This window comes from Adiantum capillus-veneris, chromosome 22 (assembly GCF_014529385.1).
Source record: "Adiantum capillus-veneris isolate H3 chromosome 22, ASM1452938v2, whole genome shotgun sequence".
NCBI lineage: Eukaryota > Viridiplantae > Streptophyta > Polypodiopsida > Polypodiales > Pteridaceae > Adiantum > Adiantum capillus-veneris.
In genome coordinates this window covers 30140822-30145264 of record NC_140952.1, presented here as the reverse complement: position 1 = coordinate 30145264, position 4443 = coordinate 30140822, and the positions used below count along the sequence as shown (strand labels likewise).

At 46.4% G+C, this 4443-nt stretch overlaps 1 pseudogene; it reads right to left on the bottom strand.

The window, feature by feature from the left end:
- Nucleotides 1–2044: 2044 nt before the first annotated feature.
- Nucleotides 2045–2826, bottom strand: LOC147429095 (uncharacterized; annotated as a pseudogene).
- Between the last annotated feature and the right edge of the window lie 1617 nt (nt 2827–4443).

The window sequence follows — 4443 nt, the reverse complement described above, 5'->3', positions numbered from 1 at the left end:
ATATAGCATAGGAAGGAGTACACCTGTACATGGGCTCAATGAAGAGGTCGATGTCATGGAAGCTCCTCATATCTAGAGATACATCATGTCTACATGGTCGTCCAATCTCTATGGGCAAGCTAATGTCTGTCTGCGTGCTGCATCAAAAGATCAACAAAAGCACTGTACCTCCAAGAGGTATGTCAGCAGCAAGATAAAATAACAAAAGTAACAGAATAATAAAATAAAACATCTAAGCTAGGGTCTAAAACCTGGATATCCAGAGGGAAAAAACCCAAAAGGGAAAAAAGTGCCTCTGGTATATGCAAATAAATCTAGTGCACATATCAATGTGTACAAATCTCAAATCTCATGCAACTAGGAGTCAAGAGAGAGCTCTCACCATGAAGCATGATCTGCAATCTCTTAGCTCGATCTCTAATAGTCAAGAGTTGGCTAACACCTAACTCCATATGTAAAGTCTGTTCAACAGCACAAGGAATGGGCGTAGGGGGGGCATCAGCCTCTACTCGAATAGTCTGTGGAAGGCTCTTCAGTAGCCAAATTTGCAATGCTCACGCTCTCGTAGGGATGTCAGTCTGAGATCTCCTAGCGTGTCTACGTGTGCATCTAGCTCTAGGACATACTATCTGCTGTGAAGGTACCGACCTCTCTAGGGGTAGTCTCATCTCTCGACATCTGGCTCATGGAGGTCTCGCTCTAGGGTATGATCTTGTATGCGCTGGGTGTGCTACCGCTCGTGGTCTAGGTACCCAAACATGTCTTTGTCCCTCAAAGTAATCGTGTGCCTCAAGTGACCGTCTAGATGTGAGCCAACCATGTGAAAGTCCATCGTCAGTCATATGGCTCTTTAGAAATATGATCGTGTCATCACAAGGTAAAAATCTAGCATGTATCTCGTCACGGGGAACAAATACCTGTTGGGTTGTCCTGGAAGTTCTACGTGGAGAGCTACGTGCCTGATATATTGTGTGTCGCTCCTCAGTGGCACTACTCCTCAGAGCCTTTGCCTAGAGAAGGCTTTACACATGGCTGAGATGCCCGTGTACATGGTCTCCAAATAAGTCTAGCAGGCTCTATCGTATCCCTACAGAGGGTGTCAGTAGAGGTCACTCTAGTCCGTGTACGTCCATGTATCTGTGGTGTCAGTAATGTGGTCTCTAGGAACCTGATCTAGAAAAGTACGGCTTGTGGCTGGTCTCCGCTCAATTGGGTGATCTGATCGTGAATCGGCACTCGTAGATAGCACTAGGGCAACATCTATATGTGGTGGCTTCTCTCTCTGTGACTCCCTGGCTATGACACCGCTATGCAAGCTAAAAGAGTGGGATAGAAATGCTGTCAGCTCTGCATCTTCTCTCATAGGGGGATCTACTCTCGTAGATGGCTCTAGCTCGACAGCTATCTCTAAGGGCCTCTGTGAGGTCGGCAGATCTAAACAAGGATGCTCAAGGGCAGCTAGAATCTGTGGAGGGGTCTCATCTATAACAAAGCCATCGGAGTCACTCACTCTATGACTCTGTAAGATCTCTCGCTATGTGCTGGAAGTCTCGTGGATAAGTGTGGTAGGTGGTGTAGGCTCCCTAACAATACTCTGACTGGGCTCTAGTCTCAGGGGCTCTACCCGTGGTGGCAGGCTAGGTGCTGGAGCTATCTCTCGTGGCACACTATCATCCTCATCTAGCATCTCCCAAGGTGGTAGAATACGACATGACAAAAGAATCCTAGGAGGTGATCTCTCTAGTGGTGTCTCTAGAGGACTCGGAGCTCTCGGTAGCTGTGGAGCTAGCGTGGTCGTCGTGGGTAAACATAAATCATCATGTCTAAGTAGAGGGGAGTAGGGTAGACCTATAGTCAAAACATATACTGCATGATCGACATCCCTATAAACTCGCTCACGTGGATCTCCTATCAAATATGCAAGAAGGCGGGCTGAAGGATCTCTAGATCCACCACTCGTCAGGCGTCTGTACCTACGAACAAGCTCATCTAGATAGGTCACGGTTTGCTGAACTCTCTGAAGCTCCACTAGCCTAGGATGTGTCTATTTGTCTAGGCTGTCATCTGGGTGTGCTCGCTCAATGTCATCAAAATCAAGGGTCTCAATCAAGAGATACTGCTCTCCGAGCTCATCAATGAAAACTGCTCTATCGGCCTGTGGGTAGGCTCTCACAATCTGCCTAGGTGTAGACAACATGCGCTGAGGGGTGGCTAGCCTCACAAAGGGGTGATCATAAGTGTCAACATAATATGCAACCCCTCGTGGAGATCGGCCTACTATATGCAAGATCTGACCGTCTATATCTCTCATGCTATCCCTAGTCTCTCTGGTCTCGGACAGTGTCTGAAGGGTGGGGGTCAGTGGTCTAGGGGCACTCATATCTACAATGGGTGGTCTACCGGCCCTACCTCTGGTGCTCTCAACTGGGGTGATGTGGTCATCATAGACTCTCTCGTATGCTCTCTAATCTGTGTCATCAAAGGCTGGCATGGGTCTCTAGATGGTGCAAGGTGTCGTGGTTGAGACTCTCTAAAGTACGTGTCTCGAAGGCTCTGGGTCTCTATCTGTGGCTCATTTTGAGTGGTACACAAAGGGCTAGCAATAGCCGTGTACATCGCTCTAGACTCGTGATATCTCGAAATTCTGGGCGGCAAATCAAGTCTAGGTGAGGAGAATCCTAGCGGTGGTTTCTTGAGTGATGTGGGTGGTGGATCTGTGTCTAAAGGAGGTGAGGCACTCCTACTCGAAGTAGGGCGCTGGGTCATTCGAGGATCGTACGGCAATCCACAAGTCAAAAAGTAAAGCTCAGTGCCTGTGGTGCTCATGTAGCATCTGTCTTTAGGCTCGCCAACTAGTGTCACAACATCTGTGGATAGGTGTCTACTAGAAGTGCGACACTCTAATTGATATATGCACTGAGCACTATCTATATAGATCTCTTGAGGACCTACCCGCTATAATGTAACCTACACGGGATGGTCGAAGGCCTCAAGGCAATCATCTGCGTATACTAGCTCTATCTCCTCTAGCCTAATCAAATGGTCGACCACATACGTGGCGCGATAGTCATCTCTAAATGTGCCATCCCACGTGTCGTCGGGAAGGACTCGCACCACCTGGAGGGTCTGTGTGGGGCCAAAGGAGGCACGACACTGGACAAAGAAATGTCCATATGTGTCCGTGTGAAAGGGCCGGCCTCTGTGCTCGCCTACAAGTGTGAGCAATGTGTACTCAGAGCACGAAGTGGTCATGACCATCATATGTGCGCTCTCGGCGTGTGATAGGCCTCTAAACCTCGTTAACTCGTCGAATGTAGACTAAAATCAAAATATGCACTATATCAAGGTTTATGCGTGCAATCGGAAAAACCTAACTCTCAGACGTATCTGCTCTAAATGTGTCTAATCGTGTGTACATGCGCGCGAGCGTCGAGTGTGTGGGGTGTGTGATGCGTGTGGAATATGTGTGGTGGCCCATTTGATGGTCAATTAGAGGAAGCGAGTAGCATTGAAAAGTAACAATTTTGAACTCCTATTGGGTCAACTTTATCATAGATATCTTTGGGGTGCACTGCTCTTATGTGTTCCTGGACCAGAACAAGTAATTATTGAGAAGGCCCATGAAGGTATTGTTGGGAAACATTTGTCTGGACCATTAATTGCAAAGGTATTCTAAGCAAGGCTCTGGTGGCCTATAGTTCATGCGAAAGCAATGAGGGTCACAGCTTAATGTGATGTCTGCCAACGGATTGGGCAACCAGTTAATAAGGATAGATAATCCCTTAATCCAATTTTGCCACTTGAACCATTCATGCAAAAAAAGGGTTTGGACTTTATAGGTCCAATCAACCGGCAACAAAATAGTCTCAATGAAGATATATTTAGACGTGTACAGATTATTGTACAAAGTGGGACGTGCAAGCTTAGGTATTTAAAGGAAGATAATGCAAATTTACTGACCAAATATTTGTGTTGGGATGTGTTTCATGATTTGGTTTACCGGTGGATTTGATTAGTGATCAAATCCACCGGTGGATTTGATTAGTGGGACGTGCAAGCTTAGGTATTTAAAGGAAGATAATGCAAATTTACTAACCAAATATTTGTGTTGGGATGTGTTTCATGATTTGGTTTACTGGTGCATTTCTTGAATAAGGTGAAACAAGAGTTGCTATAGAAACCACTTAATTTAGGTCGTATAAACCACCCAATTTGGGTCTCATAAACGACCCGGCCTATAAAAGACCCATTTAGGGTTGTATAAAGGACCTTTTTAGTGAATGAGTGTTTTTTAGATCTTCACCTACTGAGTTCACATACTCTCTCTCTCTCTCTCTCTCTCTCTCTCTCTCTCTCTCTCTCTCTCTCTCTCTCTCTCTCTCTCTCTCTCTCTCTCTCTCTCTCTCTCTCTCTCTCTCTCTCTCTCTCTCTCTCTCTCTCTCT